The sequence below is a fragment of the Anabrus simplex genome, chromosome 3 (assembly GCF_040414725.1).
Source record: "Anabrus simplex isolate iqAnaSimp1 chromosome 3, ASM4041472v1, whole genome shotgun sequence".
NCBI classification, from domain to species: Eukaryota; Metazoa; Arthropoda; class Insecta; order Orthoptera; family Tettigoniidae; genus Anabrus; species Anabrus simplex.
In genome coordinates, this window is record NC_090267.1 from 201275096 (window position 1) to 201301376 (window position 26281).

Here is a 26281-nt window from a genome sequence, read left to right on the forward strand (position 1 = left end):
CCCACCCTAATCGGAGGGTCTGCCTTACAAGACTAGAAATAGCCACACGAAATTATTATTATTATTATTATTATTATTATTATTATTATTATTATTATTTACAAGTTGCTTTACGTCGCGCAGACACAGATAGGTCTTATGGCGACGATGGGATAGGAAAGGGCTAGGAGTGAGAAGGAACCGGCCGTGGCCTTAATTAAGGTACAACCCCAGCATTTTCCTGGTGTGAAAATAGGAAACCACGGAAAACCATCCTCAGGGCTGCCGACAGTGGGGTTCGAATCCGCTATCTCCCGGTTACAAGGTCAGAGCTGCGCCCCCCCTAACCGCACGGCCAACTCGCCCGGTGGGCTTGATATCGACTGACACAGGTGGCACTTAAGGGTGTGCAAATCCGACCACTCATGTTCGTGTTTCCGGTACATCAAAGAACTCCTGACGGACAAATACTGGTATCTCTTTCATCAAACCAAACCCCATGGTGCTACAGCCCCGAAGGGCCTTGGCCTACCAAGCGACCATTGCTCAGCTCGAAGGCCTACAGGTTATGAAGTGTCGTTTGGTCAGCACGACGTGTCCTCTCGTTTTGGCTTTCTAGACCGGGACCACTATCTCACCGTCAGATAGCTCCTCAACTGTAATTACGTAAGGTGCGTGGAGCTCGAACCAGCCCTCAGAATCAGGTAAAAATTCCTGATCTGACCGGGAATCGAACCCGGGGTCTCCGGATAAGAGGCAGACACGTTACCCCTACACGGCGGGGCCGGTGGAGTCTCTTATAATGTACAACAATTTAGGGTCCATTAAACAAATTGTAGACTAGAATTATTTCACTCTATTACATAACTAAAAATCACTGCGTCATAATCAACATGCCCCCAGATTTCTATTTTACGACGAGACCCTACAAGCAACTGTACCAGTGAATAATTGTCACTAGCTCGGATGACACGTAGAGACGATATACAGCATTCAGTCTCCGTCCACGGCCAACGAGGGATTCAAGTGTTGGGAGGAAATGACCGCAGGGGGCAAATATCAAAAGTTACCATCACAGGAAGTAGCAATGAGAGAAGTAGAAGATGAATACACAACATGACGAAAATCAAGATAGAGACTCTCAAAAGTGCTATTCGCAATTCGTTGCACGTTCTCTTGACACACTCTCAGGTGCAGGCAGAGGAAGGACATATGAATGTTCAAACAGCTAGGAAATGGGGGCTGTCAACATGACAAAAGGGAAGAAGGAGCAGCGCAACCCCTCGTCTCTTTACCAACGAAACTGCTTGCATATGTTTGTGACACAATGTTATTAAAAATATTTGGTGAATTAACATTTGAATTTTCGAGCGAGTTGCCAACGCGGTTGAAAGACAAACATTTACATTTGAAATATAAAACAGGTTATCGGTAGGAACACCAGTAAATTTCGGACATTCCTTAAGAATAAAAGCCGCAATAATGATACGTCCGACACGTTCAGCTTTCACACTAAGACCTTAGTTGGTACAGACACGATTGATAAACGTTTCACACCATGTGTGTATAAAGCATGTTACAGCACACCAAATTGCTTTTCCATTATTTCGGGTACATGTAGCATAATTTCCATATAAAAAGGTGAACTATTAAACTATTAATAATTAAACAACTAAAACAATTAAAACAGAAATATTAAGCTGGACTTAATTAGATATGCAATCGGACGAAAGCATACCTGACAGTTTCTTCAAACTCTGTGGTTATGAAAATGGCCTTGTTACTACATTACTACTTTAAAATCTATTTCTTCTTTTCCTTCCTTCGCTGCTTTACGTTATACCCCAGAATTTTGTGAAAAACTCATTGACCCACTACACTTCATCTTCAATCCGGCAATAAACTTACTTGCATTTCCTTCAATTTGGAAAATAACGCGAGTGCATCCTATCCTAAAATCAGGAAATTCGTTTCTAATTAACAGATATCGGCCCGTCGAAATATAAATAAAGAATGGTATTTGCTTAACGTCCCACTAACTACTCTTTTCGGTTTTCGGAGACGCCGAGGTGCCGGAATTTAGTCCCGCAAGAGATCTTTTACGTGCCAGTAAATCTACCAACACGAGGCTGACGTATTTGAACTTCTTCAAATACCATCGGACTGAGCCAGGATCCAACCTGCCAATTTGGGCGTCGAAATATTATAAGCTGATGCCAAAGTATTTATGTTCATACTGTACGGTAAAATATCTGCATTTCTCGGACCGTTCGTTACAGCAAACAAGCACGGATTTCTTCCTCGACAATCTGCGGTTTCAAACTTCAGAACTCACTCAAGAAGTTTCCAGGTAGCTACACGAAGGGGAGGGGGGGGGGGGGTCAGGTGGATGATAAAATATTCACTGAATTTAAGAAGGTTCTTGACAAAATTGGTGGGGTTATATACTGTACTTATAAATAAACTATGTGTTTTAGGATTTCCTAGCCATTTACTTCAGTTTTCCAGGGCATACTCGAATGGCAGGAAACAGTACATAACTTATCAATGATTTCTCCATCGTGAATACGTTGTTAATTCTCGAATTTCACAGGTTTCAAACCTAGTTTTGAATTTTACAAATGAATTACTTGAACGGATTACGTACTCCTGCCTCCGAGGTACGAACTCAGAACAGCACTGTTCTCTGAGAATCGACCCATAGGGAAGTAGGAGGAACTGCTGCGGAAGCTAGGATTCATTGCATGTGTAATAAGGTATAAAATCTAACGAAATTTTATTTATTCCATATAATAATATAGTATAGGAAAATGGTTAAAAACTGAGTTTTCAGAGTCTTGAAAAAGTCGTCGGTCACAAGGAAGTACAGTAAGAGTCACGAGGATGATGATTTAGTGTACACAGGACATAGGTGAAACTCGGGACCTGCCTAAGAAGAATACGGGCTTTCAGGCCTGTGATTGGCGGAGCCCGTAACCATGTAGAATGTTCTATGGTACGTAGAAGATTTCCATAGACTTCGAGAACATTGGGTGGGGCTCTGAGGGCTGCATAATCGTAGACATCCCTACCCCAGAGCCTTCTGTTAAAAACTCGCCTAACCCTGTGCCAGTCGACAAGGAAATTGTGCAATTGATGATGATAATAATAAGGTTATAATCGAATTAGACTTGGAGCAATCAGACTCGCCTAGACGACTTCTACTCAATACTGTCACTTTAGTGTCTTACGTCTCTGTAAAATGTGTACATAAATTCAGTATTCTCAAGACTATTAAATATTCTATAAGTGAGTGGAAAGCATCTTCTTATTATTCGTCTTCTCACCTAGTTGGAGCTTCCTCCCCAGTTCGATCCCACCGCCTGAAAACAACCCAATCAATTAACCAGCCAACCGAGCAACCTCCTATGAAATTCTACCTCTGTCAGTCACGACACTCCCATAACTTACTATAATATTATGCCGATGATTTCAAGTAGTTAAGCTCATTCACTCGATTACAGATTGTTGTCAACTACGACATGACCTAGACGAAGGAATGCAATGGACCTTCAAAAATAAGAATCATTCTAAAGGATTCAACTGCGTACCGATTAACAAAAGACCTGTCAGATATTCATACAAATTGTGAGTGGCAACACTACAAGCAATAATGGACAAATAAACTTCTTTTTTTGCTATTTGTTTTACGTCGCACCTACACAGATAGGTCTTATGGCGACGATGGGATAGAAAAGGCCTAGGAATTGGAAGGAAGCGGTCGTGGCCTTCAGTAAGGTACAGCCCCAGCATTTGCCTGGTGTGAAAATGGGAAACCACAAAAAAACATCTTCAGGACTGTCGACAGGGTGCAAGCTGACAGTTGCACGCCCCTGACCGCACGGCTAACTCGCCCGGTATAAATAATCCTTGTAGTAATGTTTGACCAGGAGCTTACTTTCATCTCACATATGAACAAGATAATTAGCGAAAGTTATCGAAGCCTAGGGTTTCACTAAAATGTACACATGTATACAAAGCGGCTGTACGGGTAAAACTGGAATATACCAGATAAATTTTGAACCCGGGCAGCCAAATTTATATTAAAAGCATAGAACAAATTAAAACACCATTTCTCAGATTCCTTCATCTCAAAACAGCAACAATATACCCCTTTACGGTACCATATTATGAAATTTAGTAGGTACTAAATTTTCATATGAAGAAATTGTAATATCGAAGGCTGGCGGATAATATTCATATTTTGTACAATGTAAATGCAATAATTGATAACTCGGTCTTCTTGTCACACTTCAATATCATAGTCCCCTGTATTACATAAAGGTGAACCACAGCGTAAATAAAACCTGGAGCAAGAAATATTTTGCAAGAAAATTCACAATTATATAGGCTGTGCAATGAGCAAAACAGTGCTGTTCGCAACAACCGGAGCCTAGATTTCAGTATTCCTCTCCATGAATTTATTTTCAGTTTCATAATTGTCATAAACACCCAATAGCTGAATATAAATATTGGCCATTCCTAATATTAAAAACAACTGCATATACTGTAGGTATTAAATAAATAAATAAATAAATAAATAAATAAATAAATAAATAAATAAATAAATAAATAAATAAATAAATAAATAAATAAATAAATAAATAAATAAATAAATAAATAAATAAATAAATCTTATAGGATAGTATGTATATTTTAGAAAACTTGCCACTCTGATAAGAAATCTCATTTTCTGGTTCGGTGAAACGAACGGTAGGAAAATATTTCATTCTTCTTTTCTCTAGTTTGCCTATTCAGTAACATGGCCTAACATAGCCGGTGGTGGAAGTGTTGAAGATCCGACCATACTTCTGGCCCAATAATAATAATAATAATAATAATAATAATAATAATAATAATAATAATAATAATAATAATAATAATAAAATGAATATCCACAGCATGTTTCCACTCATTCCACTTGGTCAGGAATGGAGTGAATGAAGCCCCCATCTAGCGGCGAGGATAGGAAATGCGCCGGCTGCCGAAGCCTGTCGCACTCCTCTAGGACAATGTTAAATGAATAACAGAGGAAATATTAATGGAGAGTGTTGCTGGAATGAAAGATGACAGGGAAATCCGGAGTATCCGGAGAACAACCTGTCCCTCCCCCGCTTTGTCCAGCACAAATCTCATATGGAATGACCGGGATTTGAACCACGGAATTGAGCAGTGAGTGGCCGGCGCGCTGCCGCCTGAGTCACGGAGGTTTAATAATAATAATAATAATAATAATAATAATAATAATAATAATAATAATAATAATAATAATAATAATGATTTCACACCGAGTGAGTGGGTGGACATGTAGCTGTGAGCTTGTATTCTGAAGATGGTAGGCTCGAACCCCACCGTCGGCAGCCTTGACGATGGCTTTCCATGAATTCCCACTTTGATACCAGGCAAATGCTACTGATTTATCATCATTAAGACCACGGCCATGTACTTTCCAATCCTATCTCTTCCCTATCCTTGTATCACCGACAACCTTGACGTTAAACCACCAGCAAAACTTTAAAATTAAATTTAAAATAAAATAGTAATAACGATATGTGTTCAGCGTCCTTTCAATTCTTATACATTCTAACAGATACTGGTAAGAAGGAATGGCTGCTTTGTTGAACTTTTCCTTTAAAAAGTAATTACCACCACCAGACACTAGTAAATCTATTGACTGGGGACTATCACTTTTTATCACTTTTAAATGCGACCTACCCACGTCAGCATTCCATCCTGCAAACTTGAGCATAGAATGTGCATGACTAACCAGCTATCCAGCGCATCTGGTCGATATTTTGAATTTATCAGTCAAAATTCCAGTTCTCCACTTCTCTCTCATTTCTTCTCTTAGGGAATTGAGGCTTGAGAACGTAGGCAACGCAATCTGTGCCGTCTGCATTTACTAGATTAACCCATTTCAAGAATAACCAAGGCGTTGCAAGGTAGGGCTTGTCTTAGATTTGTGCTTCTCTGTCGTCTGAAAGATAGGTTTACCCAGCAGTATTTCATTTAAGTAATGGAAGTCTGTCTTCAAAGCTTTCATGAGTTACTAAATATTCCTGAGCTCTAATTGAACAAAATGGAAATGGTAACTAGATTTTCCTCTTTGAATATTTAAAGGAACAGTGAGATTAACCTCCTTCATTCGTTCAAGAAATTTTCATCAAACTGAAAACCTCGACAATCTTAACCAAACTATTATTTTATTTTTTACTTAGGTGTTTGATGTTTAAAGACATTGAATATATTAAAGTCCTATGGATGTACGTGTATTCATGGTTTAGATAGTTCAATAGTATTTTGTCTTTTATTATTATTATTATTATTATTATTATTATTATTATTATTATTATTATTATTATTATTATTATTATTATTCCTCCTCTTCCCCCTCATCCTGATGGGGTTTTGGGCACTAACTATGTCACACAACTTGGTAATGTTATAAGGACGGATGCCCTTTTCCTGAAGCCAATCCTACGTGGAGGGATATATTTACTATCGCGTGTTTGTCATGATTGGTAGTGTGGCGTGTGTATGAAGAGATCTGATATTGAGACAAACACGAGCACCAAATTTACGATCCAGGGGAATTAACTAGAATAGTCTATAATCCCCGACACGGGCGGGAACGAAACCTAACAGGAGGCATCGACGCTGGCTATTCAATCAGTTTTGGGAGGGTCGGCAAATATTATGGCACTCCGAGTCGTAACTGTTAGCACGTTAAAGGCTTCTGTTTACGCACTTTGTATCCACCCAACAAAATCAACTCAGTTTCAGGGCAGGAAATCGGGAATGTCAAAATACTGTACTAAATGGCTTGACTGGAGTTATTTCCCTAACATTTTCTCGGAGACACTAGAGTTGGTCATCAAACTGAAGGGACAGTACAGTAGTTGGTTCTCCAGTAAACAATATGTTCTTCCCCATTTTTAGCAGGCAGAGGACTGTTGACTGCTACTGCTGTATGTATGGTTAAAATATTACTATACGGTATCAACATTACGCCGACGAGCAATTGAATTAGAGACATGTGGCCTGTAGCAGATAGCAACGCCTTTCGTGCTGATAATGACAGCGATGGGGCACAGCATGGATTCCGAAAGACATCGGAAGCACTGGAATTTATACTAGATCTAATTGTTATAAATAGCGCACTCTTTAACGAAAAGCAGCCATAAGTTATTGGCTGTAGTCGTACTTTAGGAGTAAGCACAACACGGCAACCATCCTCTATTAACACTAATCAGAGGGTAAAAATGGAAGGGGTCCGACATGTCGAAAAATTAAGGTATCGGTCAAAACAGCAAATTGAGAATTCTACTGCAGATTTTTCACTTTTACGCTTTTGAAGACCGTAGAAAGCAGTGTCGTGTACTTATCGTGTGTAATTTCTTTCGACCACGCGTGCAGCTGGATTTCTGAAGTTTTTGTTAATCACGGAAAGTATAAATTCTTGTGAAATGTAACATCTGACGTAGTATTTGGAGTTTGGTTGGGAAACTAATTTGAGAGAGGTTAATATTAAACTCCAATCCTCGTTCCTTCTAAACAAGAGTTCTGCAGACAATGTTGTGATCACACTATTCGTTGACTATTCAAACGGAGAATCCCACTTCTAGGACCTTCCATAAAATCCCTTCTATTGTGCCATTACGACTGGTCTTACAAGATACGAATCGCTAAGGGACATCTAATAACAGGCATAGTGCGCTATCAGCTATAGGATGACGCACTAACGGAGCGATAAACAGGAATGCAATGGCTTTATGGATTAAAATGAGCCTGCCAAACGTCTTTCAGCTGCGAATTGCTCACAAAAACTGAAACATTTTTTGTTGCTATTTGTTTTACGTCGCACCGACACAGATACGTCTTATGGCGACGATGGGATAAGAAAGGTCTAAGAATGGGAAGGAAGTGGCCGTGGCCTTAATTAAGGTACAGCCCCAGCATTTGCCTGGTGTGAAAATGGGAAACCACGGAAAACCATCTTCAGGGCTGCCGACAGTGGGGTTCGAACCCACTATCTCCCGATTACTGGATACTGGCCGCACTTAAACGACTGCAGCTATCGAGCTCGGTAAAAGTGAAACTAGGACACGGAGTAATTCCACTGCGCAAGCGCGCAAATGGGAAGGTCGATCGATACAGATATACATATCGATATATCTCTCATATTCAAACCAAGTTTACTATTATACAAGTTACAGAACTACTGTATTTAACAGCACGAAGAACATAAATATATGTAACTGTTCTAGATTATTTCGGCAGTCTTTCGTAAATTTGTTCATAGACCAGCTTCATGCAGTTCTCTTTGCCCTGTGTTAACCACTTCTCTGCGTAACCACTGAATCCTTCATCTACCGTAACAGTCTAACATACTAATGCTTTGCTCATCTAATTTTCAACACTTATTTCCTGAGAAACCAAATGAACAAATCCTGGATGTCCCAAAATAATTCTGTCATCAATTCACCTCTTTTTCTCATCAACTCGCTAATTTATCCTCTCACCATTTTCACACAATATCTTTTCACTTGTGACCTGGTCAACCCATCTTGTTTTCAAACTTCACACTTGAAGGCTTTTATTCCCTACATTCCACATCCATTAACTCCGCATTCTTTGTAATATGCATACCTTCATTTAGAATGAGAATGTTTCTATTGATTCGAAAGGTTCTTCTCAATTGGGCTGGTCTACACACGGGTTCCTTACGTCTACAGTCATTGGTTATTCTGCTGCCTATTCAGTCCTCAGCCTGAAGGTTGGTTGGATCCACAACTGCACCACAATATGATGACATATACAGGGGTATATAAATTCCTGTTAGACACTTTGAAAGACTATAGGGGGAACCGATTGGATAACATTTCAATTGGGAATCCATGTCCGGAGACGAACCTTTTTCCCACTACACGCAAAACACGACCTCACGTTTAAATGTTCCACCCTGCAACGTCAATGAGTAGTGACTTCGTCATCCGACGACGATCACTTGAATATGTGTCTGTTATCAGTATTATGTGTTGCTTCGCACGCCATTCAGTGCGTAGCTGGCCTGCATGTTCGCCCGAAGTGACGACGCTGGACTATTTCCTGTGGGACCTCGGTGGAGCCAGGGAAAATTCTGCTAGCGCGGTTTGTGACAGCGGTGGATATTCGACTATCAGTCGTTTGTCACGGAGTGAACCAGAATATAATTTTCAGGTACAATATTTGTATCCAAGTGGGAGGTCGCCACGTCGAGCTGTTCTTGTAAGTGGGCACACAAGAAGTGAAACAAAAACGAACGTAGCCTACTCTCCTCCACTCATTGACGCAGAAGACTCGGGATATATAAGTGCGTGATGGTATTTTGCTTGTAACGGAGAAACGGTAAGTTTCCGGATATGGGATCATATTCAAATTTTATCTACTCTGTCCCCCTTACAAGCCCTCAAAGTGTTTACTATGAATTTAGATACACCCTGTATTTCATACCCTTGGGATTTTAGAACACTATGACTTTTAGGACTGGTCCAGCAAATATTTTTCTTTGGTGTCTGCGTATTTCTCTTTTGTGTCTACTAAGTGATTGGCTCAGGCAGATTCTGTTTTATGTGTGAGTAATGTGATGGTACCTCAGTTTGAAATTTTGACCGTATGACTCATTCTGCGTTTAAGTATTCTCACAGACACGGCTCGATATGGCAGTTGCTGATGTGTTCACATCTGAACTACCATACTTGCCATAACACAGGTTACAAGTGCATCAGATGTTCGTTAATTTGGAGCATTTAGCCTATTACAATTTATATTCAGCTATCTACAGTGAAACAACAGCGATCACGCGTCATAAATACAAGAAATGGATTGTTCACAATTTATTTATAAAATGTATTTTATAGTAACCCGAATGTATCCCAAACATTGTTGTAATTTTTACAATGGTTCCTAAAGATAAAGGTTTAAAACAAAATTATTATAATCAAATTCTGCATCTCTTATTTGTCGGGAAATTTGTCACCAAAATTGGTTGAACTATAGACTATATGATAGACATATAGTGTACTGGGATAAGTCATCTCGTTCTATAGTACTAAATGGTATGAATCTGAATCCTGCTGCCGTTGACTGACATTTAAGAATGATATACCAGAAGAGATCCATGTCAAAAAATTGCAAAGTACCGGCATTCTGGTTTCCCTTACACTTATACTAATTGAAGGTACGTAAAAAACACGCACACAATAATACTCGTATTATTATTATTATTATTATTATTATTATTATTATTAAAGTTTTATGTGACTCTTCATCAGGCTGTTGGTAATTGTCATGGATATTGGTTAAAAAGAGCCTCCGTGGCTCAGACGGCAGCACGTCGGCCTCTCACCGCTGGATACCGTAGTTCAAATCCCGGTCACTCCATGTGAGATTTGTGCTGGACAAGGCGGAGGCGGGACAGGTTTTACTCCGAGTACTCCGGTTTTCCCTGTCATCTTTCATTCCAGCAACACTCTCCATTTTCATTTCATAGCATCTATCATTCATTAATAAATCACTTTGGGAGTGGCGACCCCATCGTACTAATAGCCTATATCTGCTTCATTCATTACATCCCTGACCCGGTCAATGACTGGAAAACAGGTTGTAGGTTTTCATTTTCATTGGTTAAAAAAATTGCTTACAATGTGGTTTTCAACTTGTCCAGTATATCCAGACAACTGATGTGATTATTTTTTCTTCTTCTGTTCAATAACGCTGATGTTGGATGGGTTAGGTCGTTACTACTCTCCTCGTCAAACTAATCCTAGACAAGGTACATATGATTATGGCATGGCAGATTGCCATCTTGACAGACACTAACACCACTCGGGGGGGGGGGGGGGATGTCACATAGTGGTGTGCAATCCAGTCTAAGTCTGAGTGTAGATGTCACATATCTTCTTCCTCTCTCTCCAATCCGCCTCTGAATAACAATCTTGGACGAGATAGCCGAGTTACATTGTCACTAACTTATCACAAATGTCGAGACGATTCGAATTTCGACAAATACCTTAGAGAATTCTGAAATGGCAAGCCTCTGTAGAACACGTAAAGCTGAGATAACGTGGCTGCATAAACAGGTATCTCAAATTACAAGGTTTGTTTGCTTTCAAGGGCACTACAAGGAAGCCGGTGATCAAGGTTTGGTGTACGTTTGAAGTAATTGTTATTTTGCTTATATTTGTTGTTTGAGCGCTTGAATTCATTCTGTCTCACTTTGCCAAAAGCAAAGAAATGTCATCACCGTACAGGCCACGAAGGCCCTTATAAGGCTGGAAGGTAAAGTCTTCCACTATCCTTAACCTCGGCACTTGATGGGGTAGAGTGGTTAGCTCTACGCCCGGCCAACTTTGCCCTGAGGAATAAACCTGGTACTCATTTTTGGTGTAGACTGAGTGAATCTCAGGACCATATGAACTTTCCGGATGTTGAAATATCGTTTCTTAAATTTTTCGACTTCCCGAACCCATATCCTTCCGGGTGAACCGAACACTCCTCGCCTCAGCCAGATAGCCCCTGTATCACTTTGTTGTCAGGGGTCGTAATTTTGTCCCGGAAGAGTTATTTTACATGCTGGTGGATATACTGTCACGAGGCTGACGTGGTGATGTTACTTCTTCTTCTTAATAATTAATGTTATTTGCTTAACGTCCCACTAACTACTTTTACGGTCTTCGGAGACACTTTCTTCTTCTTCTTCTTCAATCGCTTTTCCCGCACCTTGTAGGGCGAGGCTGACATGCTTGAGCACCTTCAAACATAACCAGAATGAGTCAGAATCGAACCTTCCATCTTGGGGTTAGAAAGCCAGCGCTGTTCTTTCTGAGATACTCAATCCGATTCGTGCTCATGGGGATTTATGAATATTGTCCTTTACATTTCAAATTGTTCCAACCAGCTATTTTAGTAAATACTAAGGAGCAGACGGCACTTAATTAAAGTATATAGTTATTTTCAGGTCTAGGCACATTGTAGATCAGATTCCCACGAGCCTTATGCCGAAGGCCGGAAGGTGTAAAATATTGAACAGCTTCGATTTATCCATGCGTCAGAAGGTGCTAGTTTTCGACGCGCCAATGCCAAGCATTTTATATATACTATGGATGGCAGAAATCTTAACGGATACGTGATTACTACAGTGGCTTGGCTGTGGCTTCCCAGCCGGAAGGCTGAGGTGCGAATCCCGATCGATCCTGGGTTGAAATTATTATCTCAAAAATAATATGGCATCAGGAAGGGCATCCGGACAAAACAAAATGAGCCTGATTGGCTCCTATGATCGGAGAAATGGCTGGGATAAGCTGAAAATTTTATAGTGCAAACATTTACCTTCAGTATCTCCACAGCCCTTCATGACCGGTATGGAGATATTTTGGTTTGCTTTGCATCGCACATTATTCACTAACCAGAAAAATGGCGAGATTTAATCAGATAATCATCCTTAATAGCTGTTAGTGTACATACCACGGCAGTATATTCAACAAGGAATCAAATTCCTCATTGGTATTCTCAGCTTACTACAGCTTCTGGAATGTTATCCCGTTTTGTTTCCGAGAAATTTGAGCGTACTCTGAAACTGCTACAAACTATGTGATGAATGTCTGATGCCTGCTTATTACTGTAACAACATTTCAAAAAGTTTAAACCTGCTCCATCCAGCAAAAATGTTGTTATGTACTTGAAGAACGGACACAGTATTTCACGTACTTATTGATTTACTGCTAACCGACGTAAGTCAGATTTTGAAGATGAACGGCAAAAGACATTTCTTAATTCCTAATCTGCTAAAATAGCAACTAAATAGGCTATTATTTTCTTGAAACGTAGATAAATTGGTTAAAATATTAAGACTATACAACAACTTCATTCTGTAACAACTGACTACACAGTGAGCGTTTCTAGGGGACAGTAAACAGTAAGATTCACTGGTGTGGGTAGAGTGTCATCCAGGAATTAGGTTGAGGCAGATGTTGAGGAAAGTAGAAGAGAGGGAGGAGGGGAAGGAGAAGGTGGTAGTGTTTCACGTTGGTGCCAACAACGTAAAGCAAGCTGATATAAGTTGGAGATGTGTGGGATCTGGTAAATGCAGCACGGGTGAAGTTTAAGAAAGCGGAGATTGTTATTAGTGGAATACTGTGTAGAAGGGATACTGACTGGAGGGTGATTGGGGATTTAAATGAGACTATGGAGTGGGTATGTGGGAAACTGGGAGTGAAATTTTTAGATCCTAATGGGTGGGTAGGAGATAGGGATCTGCGCTCAGATGGCCTTCATTTAAACCGCAGTGGTACGTATAAGTTAGGAAATTTGTTTGGAAGGGTAATAGGGAGGTACATTCAGGGAAACGGGATGGCCTAGGGAGCGGTGATAAGGGAACAGGGAACTGGAAATCAAGTAGGGATGACATAAAATTGTTAGTGTTGAACTGTAGAAGTATTGTAAGGAAAGGAATAGAATTAAGTAATTTAATAGATATATATTTACCAGATATTGTAATAGGAGTTGAATCATAGCTGAGAAATGATATAATGGATGCAGAAATTTTCTCACGGCACTGGAATGTGTATCGTAGAGATAGGATAGGAAGGGTGGGAGGGGGAGTGTTCATTCTGGTGAAAGAAGAATTTGTAAGCTACGAAAAAGTTTAAGATGAGACACATGAAATTCTAGGTGTAAGGCTCATTTCTAAAGATAATAGGCAACTTGATATATTTGGAGTGTACAGATCGGGGAAGGGTAGCACTGACGCGGATTCGGAATTATTTGATAGGATAGTCAGCTATGTGGGAAACGACATGGAAAGAAATGTGATTGTAGCGGGAGATCTGAATTTGCCAGATGTCAGTTGGGAAGGAAATGCGAACGACAGGAAGCATGACCAACAAATGGCAAATAAGTTAATATGGGAAGGACAGCTGATTCAGAAAGTGATGGAACCAACCAGAGGGAAAAATATCCTGGATGTCGTGCTGATAAAACCAGATGAGCTCTATAGGGAAACTGAAGTAATAGATGGCATTAGTGATCATGAAGCTGTTTTTGTGGTAGTTAAAAATAAATGTGATAGAAAGGAAGGTCTTAAAAGTAGGACTGTTAGGCAGTACCATATGGCTGGTAAAGGAGGCATGAGGCAGTTTCTAAAAAGTAACTGATCGGTGGAAAACGGTAAATAAAAATGTAAACAGACTCTGGGATGGGTTTAAAGAAATTGTTGAGGAATGCGAAAACAGGTTTGTACCATTAAGGGTGGTAAGGAATGGTAAAGACCCACCTTATTATAATAGAGAAATAAAGAGACTAAGAAGGAGATGCAGACTGGAAAGAAATAGAGTTAGAAATGGCTGTGGAAGTAGGGAGAAATTGAAGGAACTTACTACAAAATTGAATCTAGCAAAGAAGGCAGCTAAGGATAACATGATGCCAAGCATAATTGGCAGTCATACGAATTTTAGTGAAAAATGGAAGGGTATGTATAGGTATTTTAAGGCAGAAACAGGTTCCAAGAAGGACATTCCAGGAATAATTAATGAACAAGGGGAGGGTGTATGTGAGGATCTTCAAAAGGCAGAAGTATTCAGTCAGCAGTATGTAAAGATTGTTGGTTACAAGGATAATGTCGAGATAGAGGAGGAGACTAAGGAAAAGAAGTAATAAAATTTACATGTGATAACAATGACATTTACAATAAGATACAAAAGTTGAAAACTAGAAAAACGGCTGGAATTGATCAGATGTCTGGGGATATACTAAAGACAATGGGTTGGGATATAGTACCATATCTAAAGTACTTATTTGATTATTGTTTGGTTGGAGGAGCTATACCAGATGAATGGAGAGTTGCTATAGTAGCCCCTGTGTATAAAGGAAAGGGTGATAGACATAAAGCTGAAAATTACAGGCCAGTAAGTTTGACATGCATTCTATGTAAGCTTTGGGAAGGCATTCTTTCTGATTATATTAGACATGTTTGTGAAATTAATAACTTGTTTGATAGAAAACAATTCGGTTTTAGGAAAGGTTATTCCACTGAAGCTCAACTTGTAGGATTCCAGCAAGATATAGCGGATATCTTGGATTCTGGAGGTCAAATGGACTGTATCGCGATTGACCTGTCTAAAGCATTTGATAGGGTGATTCATGGGAGACTACTGAGTGCAATTGGACTAGACAAAAGAGTGACTGAATGGGTTGCTATATTTCTAGAAAATAGATCTCAGAGAATTAGATTAGGTGAAGCTTTATCTGGCCCTGTAATAATTAAGAGGGGAACTCCTCAAGGCAGTATTATCGGACCTTTATGTTTTCTTATATATATAAATGATATGAGTAAAGGAGTGGAATCGGAGGTAAGGCTTTTTGCGGATGGTGTTATTCTCTATAGAGTGATAAATAAGTTACAAGATTGTGAGCAACTGCAACGTGACCTCGAAAATGTTGTGAGATGGACAGCAGGCAATGGTATGTTGATAAACGGGGTTAAAAGTCAGGTTGTGAGTTTTAAAAATAGGAAAAGTCCTCTCAGTTTTAATTACTGCGTTGATGGGGTGAAAGTTTCTTTTGGGGATCATTGTAAGTATCTAGGTGTAAATATAAAGAAAGATCTTCATTGGGGTAATCACATAAACGGGATTGTAAATAAAGGGTACTGATCTCTGCACATGGTTATGACGGTGTTTAGGGGTTGTAGTAAGGATGTAAAGGAGAGTGCATATAAGTCTTTGGTAAGACCCCAACTAGAGTATGGTTCCAGTGTATGGGACCCTCACCAGAATTACCTGATTCAAGAACTGGAGAAAATCCAAAGAAAAGCAGCTCGATTTGTTCTGGGTGATTTCCGACAAAAGAGTAGCGTTACAAAAATGTTGCAATGTTTGGGTTGGGAAGAAATGAGAGAAAGAAGAAGAGCTGCTCGACTAAGTGGTATGTTCCGAGCTGTCAGAGGAGAGATGGCGTGGAATGACATTAGTAGACGAATAAGTTTGAATGGCGTTTATATGAAAGTAGGAAAGATCACAATATGAATATAAAGTTGGAATTCAAGAGGACAAACTGGGGCAAATATTAATTTATAGGAAGGGGAGTTAGGGATTGGAATAACTTACCAAGGGAGATGTTCAATAAATTTCCAATTTCTTTGAAATCATTTCGGAAAAGGCTAGGAAAGCAACAGATAGGGAATCTGCCACCTGGGCGACTGCCCTAAATGCAGATCAGTATTGATTGATTGATATATTGATATTGGTGTGATGACAGAGGTTGAGGTTGGAATACTGTGCGTATCAACCCCTTCAGAGAAGGGAAATTGAAACGGAAAGAAGGAAACAAACTGCCTTCAACTCTCGAAAAAATAGGAGGCAGTTTCTGTGATGGAAGGAAGAAAAAGGCCAGGGTTCGAACCTGTATTCAGCTCGCTCAGTCAAATAATTTTATTGAATTGTTTCATTTTTGTAGCTGTGTTCCTCTCTCCTAGCATATAAGGTGTCACATCTGACCCTGTACACGACTTGATCTAAATATATATACATACTAGCTGATGTACCCGTGCTTCGCTACGGAATTCTACACTGTATACAGAGCTGTAGGTTAGGTAGGGTACACTTCGTGAGCAAGACTGTATTAAATTGCATAGCTCTTACTGTTACCCTAGAAACGTGACGGATAAATCACCAAACGTCTTTTCTCATATGAAGACTGCGTTAGGGAATTTTCATTGTAATGGCAGGCCTGCTTGCCTACCATCATTAACAATCAGGTTGGGGAGCTTTTATTATAATGGCAGACACTAACTCTCCATTTGCCTTTTTACATCCTCAGAAAGACTGTCTTAGTGGTTTTTCCAACTGAAATGAACATAGGTCATTACAATGACGTCAGTAGGAATGGCGCGAGTAAAAGCAATGATTTCACATGAAATATTATATCAAATGAAAAAAAACACATTTTCTCACTTTTAACGAACAATACTTTTTTCTAGGGGGCTTTACGTCGCACCGACACAGATAGGTCTTATGGCGACGATGGGATAGGAAAGGCCTAGGAGGTGGAAGGAAGCGGCCGTGGCCTTAATTAAGGTACAGCCCCAGCATTTGCCTGGTGTGAACGAACAATACTACGCTGCCGATCTAACAGTCCAAAGTTCCAGAACTGGAATGACCAGGCCGCAGACAGCCGTGATACGTGAACACTCTTAGTCTTTTTTTGGGGGGGGGGCGAATAGTGAAGATACCCAGGGCAAAAACTATACCCTTTTACTAATCTGTTTCCTAGGAGTACCCGATGAGCCGGAAAATCTCAATTCACTACACTGGCGGCGGAAAATCTATCTGACTTCGAGGCAAATTTTTCCTCCAAGCCGGAGGAGAAACCCCCTCTTCACTGCTAATTTTGAATAAAATGATTGTAGAATTTGATTAAAGTGAAAAGTAAGATGCTCTTTTTAAGGAACGGCTCTTTTCAGGGTTGAATTTTGAGTTACTTAATTGTGGTACCATAATTTGGAATCTGCGGTCGTAATGTCCCACGAGATGTAAGATGATAACACTGGCAAATGCGGACCAGTACCACCCCGCAACTTAATTTTCATCAGAGTGGTAGACTACTTTGCAAGGGGTTACAGTGCCTCATACGAAATTCATAACATATTTCGTACAAAATAAAATTCAGGAAAGTCAATCGTCAAAAATTACCAGTATTTCGCCCCAGTGCGGCATGGGCTCATCAGTTGTATACCGCACCTTCCCAAGACACTGGCCGGCTAGCACGCCGGTAGTGACACAACTGCAAGCTATACTGTACATGTGATAAGCACATTGCAGTGCCGATATACTAGGGGAGATTAGTTACATCTCCAGTTGCTCTTATATGCCCTCCCGTAGGTGTTACTTTGAAGAGAATAGAAATTAAGACATATATTCTCCCGTTCATCTTCAAAATCTGACCTCTGCAACAGAGAGAAGTAATTCGGTCTTAAAACGCAAGTCCTGCATTGTGTTTTTGAGGATTAAAGGGGATTACGTTCTGAAAGTTAATTTTGAGATATTTTATGGATTACTAAGCAGACATGCTTTGTGAGTTGACATGTGGTCTTCAATGAGCTGTTCATTAACAATATTTGTACATCAAAATTTTAACTTCAATTATCGGATAATAGTTCTTTTACAAATTATTTAATTTCATTTTCTGGATCCCGACGAGCAAGGCTCATATTAAGGAATTATACACGTGATACTGGCACATAATTAGTAAGATATGTTTGAAGATAATATATATATATATAATTTTACAGCATGTTCATGTCATTAATGACATCATAAGAGATTTCACATTTCTTTTATACTGATTAGCAAGAGCCTCCGTGGCTCAGGCGGCAGCGTGCCGGCCTCTCACCGCTGGATACCGTGGTTCAAATCCCGGTCACTCCATGTGAGATTTGTGCTCGACAAAGCGAAGGCGGGACGGGTTTTTCTCCGGGTACTCCGGTTTTCCCTGTAATCTTCCATTCCAGCAACACTCTCCATTAACATCTCATCTGTAATTCATTAGGCTAATCATTGCCCCACAAGAGTGCGACAGACTTCGGCAGCCGGCACATTTCCTATCCTGGCCGCTAGATGAGGTTTCATTCATTCCATTCCTGACCCGGTCGAATGACTGGGAACAGGCTGTGGGTTTTCATTTATACTGAGTAGCAGAATTACATGATGTAAGTTCAGCTGAGAGACTGTTATAGATCATGAACAGGTTTTTTCTTGCAAACTAGATGTAACCATTAGTGTTGCTGTTATGTGACTAATGTGGGTGATTTCTGTATTTAATATTATATTGGTGGATATTACATAGTATTACATACTGCCAGAGAGATTATGCACTAAGAACTACATTATACCAGGATGCTGACCTAGATAATTTTTAACTCTCGAATGAAGCACCTACTGGATTTAATTCAACAACAGTAGAGGTACAAAAGGCATCTTCAGTCAGAAATAACGTTAGGACAGGGTAGGAGGAAATCAAAAGTATTTCTCGTCAGTATAAACATCAGAAGACTCAAAGTTTTGTCCTGAACAATACTTCGAATCGCACCTGTCAGGCATCTCTTGAAGTTACAGGCTTGTAAATTCACTTTGTCTGGGGCTGGACGTTACAGAGGCTGCCTACCCTCTTGATTAAAACTGCTCCGTACAGCAACAACTTCAAATTAAACGCAAGTCTGAAGACTTTCATGTGCTCAGCATGCTTGACGCCAGGTAGTTTGTTTCGCAGTGTTTCTACATTAGAACGACATCATTTACTCAGAAGGGTTTTGATCAAGTATACTAGAGGAGAAATTAATTCCGTGGCGTTGAGTGGAGTAATTCAGTTGAACAACACATAATTCTGAAAATAATTTAGTGAAAAAATGAAATGAGTATGCATATGGACTGCCTGTAGTATGCAATGGTTAAAGGGGACAGATCACTTTCTTGTTCTACAGGCTTCAACGTAAACAATATGTATTCTTGACAAGGAGAGTATTTAAACGCACAAACATTCTTTCTTCTTTTTATGGGTTATATTAAATTTAACTCCACACTTCTTCATGATTAGTATTTCACATAATCTCTTGAAGGAATTCTAGAAAACAGAGTGATACTGTTTGCTTACGAGTTGCTTTAATTCGCACCAACACAGATAGGTCTTATGGAGACGATAAGGTAGGAAAGGACTATGTGTGGGAAGGAAGCGGCCGTGGCCTTAATTAGCGTACAGCCCCAGCATTTGTCTGGTGTGAAAATGGGAAACTACAGAAAATCATCTTCAGAGCTGCCGACATTGGGGTTTGAACCCGTTATCTCCGGAACGAAAGTTAACAGCTGCGCACCACGAACCGCACGGCCAACTCGCTCGGTATTGTTTGCTAATTGACATCATAACCATGCACAATATGATTCTTACCAGGCGAAGAAGCCACAGAAGAATGGCTGCTTCTTTCACAATCGGAACCATCGGAGCTATCTCGAAAGTGTGTTTTCCTCAGTTTTCCTGCTCTTCTCTAAAATAGTGAAGGAACCTTTTGGTTTACATCTTCACTCAAGTACACATAATTTAAATTTAGTGATCTCTGTTCTCTGCAGCTAGCGGTAATGTCACTAATTTGATAACCGTAATCACTTCTTCCAAGAGCCTCCGTGGATCAGGCAGCAGGGCGCCGGCCTCTCGCCACTGGGTTCCGTGGTTCAAAGCCCGGTCATTCCATGTGAGATTTGTGGTGGATAAAACGGACAGGTTTTTCTCCGGGTACTCCGGTTTCCCCTGTCATTTTTAAATGCAGCAACACTCTCCAATATAATTTCATCTCATCTGTCAGTCATTAATCATTGCCCCAGACGAGTGCGACAGGCTTCGGCAGCTGGCACAAATCCCATCCTCGACGCTAGATTGGGGGCTTCATTCATTCCATTTCTGATCCGGCCGAATGACTGGAAACAAGCTATGGATTTTCATTTTTCAATCAGTTCTTCCAGTGGTCAACGTAGCTTCGGTTCAGGTTCGCAGTCGGGTCGAGGAATTGAGCCGTGTGTTGAGAGATAATCATCAGCTGATATTAAGGATAACATTGTGAGAAATATTTACTTCATCTTCGTCTATAAAGGAGTTCAAAATAGCTTACTTTCTGTCTGTTTGTCTCTATGTATGTATGCATGTATGTACGGGCATCACGAGAAAATGGCCGAAGAGAATGAAAATCGATTATGTAAAGTCAGGGAATGGGGCACTATAATCTAGGCAATACATAATTTTATTCACCCTGAGTAATTAAATGAAATGGCGTATGGCTTTTAGTGCCGGAAGTGTATGAGGACACACGTAGGTGACCTGCGCGTCGTAGGTAAGGTAAGGGTTATTCTGCCCGAAGGCAGGTCCGAACCTCCGCAGAGGTGTTCCCGAGCCGGAGTTTACGTGCGGTAGGGTGGCCAGTTCCTTTCCGCTCCTCCATTCCCTTACCCCCCACCAACAGCGCGTGACAACCCATCCAACTCCTGACCACGCCCAATGTTGCTTAACTTCGGAGATCTCACGGGATCCGGTGTTTCAACACGGCTACGGCCGTTGGCTGCGCGTCGTGATGAGGATGAAATGATGATGAAGACGACACATACACCCAGCCCCCGTGCCAGCGAAATTAACCAATTATGGTTAAAATTTACGACCCTGCCTGGAATCGAACCCGGGACCCCTGTGACCAAAGGCCAGCACGCTAACCAATTAGCCATGGAACCTTCACTCTGAGTGATATGGTAGTTTAGGGGAAGTCGTAAAATTCTCAAATAGGCCTATCTATCTTATTAGTGGTCCCATCAATAAATACTATATAACTACAGTTATATAGAATTACATTTACGATCATTTATGCCTTATACAATTTTACCGTACCGGCTATGGTACCATAAATTCACGAATTTCGATTATTGTTGCTAAGTCCATATCGACGCCGACCCACGGGAAAATGGGTGAATAGAATGTAATGAAAGTCGGTATGTTAAGTCGAGGAATAAGAAGCTACAGTCTAGGATATAAATAATTTTATACATGCCACATGAAATAGTAGTTTAGGGGAAAGGGCCTAAAATTTAATTTTTAAATACCTATGTCATTGGTCCTATCGCAAAGTAGCTAGTACATAAGAAAAGTTATGAATAATAATACTAATGTTATTTGTTTTACGTCCCACTAACTACTTTTTGGTCTTCGGAGACGCCGAGGTGCCGGAATTTAGTCCCGCGGGAGTTCTTTTACGTGCCAGTAAATCTACCGACACGAGGCTGACGTATTTGAGCACCTTCAAATACCACCGGACTGAGCCAGGATCGAACCTGCCACGTTGGGGTCAGAAGGCCAGCGCCTTAACCGTCTGAGCCACTCAGCCCGGCCAAAGTTATGAATAACACAATTTCCGATAATTTATTTCTTAATATGGTTTGTACAGTACCGGCTATGATAACAGAACTCATGGATTTAGACTTTTGCTGCTCAGTCCACATGAACGCCGAGCCTTCTAATGTGGAAGTATTGTTCAATCATGTTAACCGGCGGCGGTTTTTGTTGTTATTTTCTTAACGTGTAATCGCGTGGTCATTGGTCCATATCGACAAGGAAAATTGTGAATATGATTATACAAATGAGGAAAAAAATAATAATGAAGGACTGATCCCTTGAAGAATAACACAAAAGGGAGTCAAGGATGACTCCCTTTACATTAGATGCCATAATATCACAGAGTCGGAAGAAAACTAAATGCCAAGGCCTACAATGTCGAAAGGAGTACCGGTACTTAGCAACATGGCGGATAGATGTGTGAAGTGCTCCGAGAAATTTAAAGATAATAATATGAAGGTAAAGTGTAAAAAGTGCCTTAAGTGGTTTCACATGAAGGAAGAATGCATGAGGTCAACCAAACACGAAATAGATCGCCTCCTTAGTCTTCCAAAAAAGGATAGGCTATGGATATGTTTGACCTGCAACTCGGCGTCACTCGAACCTGAGCTTGACGTTCCACCTGACTCAAATTTACAAGATTCCATTTCCACAAAATTCAACGTAATATTAAGAAAACTTGGTGAACTAGAGTCAGTGTATAAAGAACTGAAGACTTCTGTTCAATTTGTCAGTGACAAATTTGACGATTTTAGTGTTGAGGTGGGCAAAATGCAATCAGAACTCATAGTGCTGAACAACACAGTACAAGACTTAAAATCGAATAACCGCACCCTTTCCGGAGAAGTGACACAGCTGAAACTGGACGTTGAAGAACTAAAACAATATTCAAGAGCTAATAATATGAAAATATCCGGGATTCCGTACCACTCAGAAGAAAACTTAACCGAAATTGTCCAGAAAATTGGAGAAATCCTTGATGTACCAATACATCCAGACAGCATCGACATTGTTCACAGGGTTTCTTCTTTCAACAAAACCAGTGTGAAGCCCGTAATAGTCAGATTTGTCCAACGCTGGAAAAAGGATGCTCTTTTGCAATCAGCAAGACGCCAGAAGAACCTAACCTCTTCTCTCCTAGGCTTTGGTGGTCCAAAAGTGAATATATACTTGAACGAACACCTTACGCCCTACAATGAATCTCTCTTCAAGAAGGCTCGTGATGCTAGGACAAAGGGAATTGAACGTGCATTTGTGAGACAAGGGAGGATTCTGGCAAAAATCTCTGCCACCTCCCTCGAAGTATTTACAATAAAATGTGAAGACGATATTGAAAAATTGATTAGGCTCGCAGCATCTAGGCCTAAATGAGCTGTCAGTCTTCACAGATTCCTTCTTATGTTTTATATTTATGTATATTTGTTTCTCTTCCTCTTCTTTTAAACTACACTAATGACACTTCGATATTCGAATACAATGTAGAATACCGTACCATGGCAACGTCAGCTCCAGGATTCTACAGCAGCGAAATTATCTATATAAATAAAATTGTAGGGGGTCCGCTGTCTGTAATTTCTTTTGTTTTGCCAATTTTTCAGATATTTATCCGTTTTAGGTCAACTCAAGACCGAATCGGTGGTTTTTACGTTTCGTGTCTGTTTGTTTGTTTGTCTGTTTGTCTGTTTGTCTGTCTGTTTGTCTGTTCAACCAAACTTCATATTTACAGTATACTTATCCCGGGGAAGGTTTCGATATGCATATCATTTTAAAATCTTTCAATACACGGGGTGTTTATACGAAAGCCATCACGTCGAAACGGCTAAATAGATCTCAACCAAACTTCATATTTAGAGTATGCTCATCCCGGGGAAGGTTTCTATGTGCATATCATTTTAAAATATTACAATAGATGGGGGGTTTATAGGAAAACCAGAATGGTTTTCCTCCTTTTTCTCTTATACTATTGATTTTCTGTAAACTTCGTTTACCGTACGTGGAACGTCTCTTCATTATAAACAACTTTCGTTATGTTCATAATTTACCTTACTCTTCACATGACGGAGAAATTTACAATTTTCTGCTGGTACCATGCTCTGCATTGAGTGACCGACAGACCGACAACGTCCCCCTGTGGGTGGGGGCGGTAGAATAACAAGAGAGGTGTCAATCGGCCATTCTGCGGGATAATGGCGGAATATCGTTGGAGGTTAGGCCTATAACCGTTCTCGAACAGCTTCAGTAATAACACCATTAGTCATCTTATATGTTTACCTAAGAATCCCTGCTCCTAATTTGCTCCTCTGTTACGGCTTTCTTATATCCATAACTCACACCAGCATAATTTATTGAGGGGCATAAGTAAGAGCAATACATTCACTTGGTATTTACATATTTGTCGTCATCCGGCTCTCCTCAGTTATTATAATCTATTTTCCATTAATGTCAGATTTCTTAACTATTATTTTCTTCCTTAATTACTCCGTATGTATGTTGATTGATTGATTGATTGATTGATTGATTGATTGATTGATTGATTGATTGATTGATTGATTGATTGATCGATTGATTGATTGATTGATTGATTGATTGATTGAATCCCAGCAGAAAGGCGTAATTGTTCAATACAATCCTCCACATTCGGTTGGCCTCAGGAACGGCATACGATCTTAAAATTGGGCCAACTCCCGAGATCTCTCAAACATAAGAACACAAGTCGGATGAGAGAAGAGAGTGGTGATGGTGCTGATTTTTGTTTCAAGAGGAACTACAACGGGGCAACCATCCTATATTAACAGTAATCAGTGACAAAAATGGAGGAATCCGACTCTTCCGAAATTAAGTTATCCGCGAAGGGCGTGGAAATGAGGCCTCGAATGTTCTTATGCCGTCGGAGTCTGCAAAGAACAAGAATAGACCACGGAAGTTCGGATAATATAGCTAAAGTGAGGAGCGTGGCATAAGTAAGTGCACCTAAAAGGGTCCGTGGTCGCGAGCCCACCCTGCCAAGTTAAGGACCCCTGGGGCGATTTCAGTCACCTGTTACGACAGGCAGGGAATAACCCGGATGTATTCCTCCCCCCCCCCTCCCACCTTCACCACGCAACAGGCGGTTCACAGAAACGAACTACGATGCACACGCTACGCAAAATACAGTAGGTCACTATATACACCAACAGCAATATAAGGAAAGAAATTACGTACAGATGTTACATGGAAATCTTTCCTTTATAAGAGAGACAGCTATAAACAAAGAAATAAGATACACGTGCGGTTGTGTGCTACACAGTCACGGTGCTCCTGTGGGGAAAACCAACATCTACTGTCGTTCTCTATATGCGATTTTCTATTTTACGCAATAAAAATATCACACGAGAACACTTTAACGTATTCTAAAAGCAACTTTATTATCGCTACGAACTTATCCTGTCAGATAGAAGAAAACATTCAGTGCCTCTCTCGGAATACAAAAAAGAAAACAATCGCTCTCTAAAACAATCTACATAGAATTTATACATGTTTTACATCAGAGATCTAATGGTGCTGTTCCTTGACGCCATATTGGAAATCTGTGTGCCGTACGTCCGCACGTTATACGTCCATGGACACGAAACATAAATATAATAACATAATAATTTCGGCTCATCATAAACCTTCAAAATACTAGTATTGAAGGTTTTATCCTAATTAGGATACCTGTCCTACGACACTACTGCGCAACCAATCTGGGCCACCCGTGAGTCACAGGCAACAGCTACTTCGGTCAGCTTCAGCAGTCTATATCATCCATGTCGATAAGCGTAACCGAAATCAATATTGCTCTGAGCAAAAGGAACTTGACTGCTTAATGGTATTCACACTGGTGGCGCTTAGTTCTTCTCTGTATTACATTGTTACTTTCTAACTGAGATTGTTAACATATCTATGTGAGTGTTCATGTCAGTTATTGCGTTTAAAAATATCTGAAATATTGTTTCCTGTTTCAGAAGTGTTGCGACGGTACGTTAATTTATTTCCACTTTAGAAATTTTCGGATACTCTAATTTCATTGGGAACCACTGCATCTGAAATTCTTTTCTGGGCGGGGTTTGTGGTTGTTATTTGGAAGCATTTTGCGGCCTTTCCCTTTCTTTTGCCGATATCTTCATTCTTCGAAGTATCGGATCTCTTTCAATTTCGTTCTGATTAGTGATAAGGCAGGATTGTTGAGGAGTTGTCCTTCCTTTTGAAACAATCACCAATACGGCCATTTCAATTCTGTTGCTGATTGCGATTTTTAACCCCTTTGTGGACTTTATCTTCCTTTTCCGAT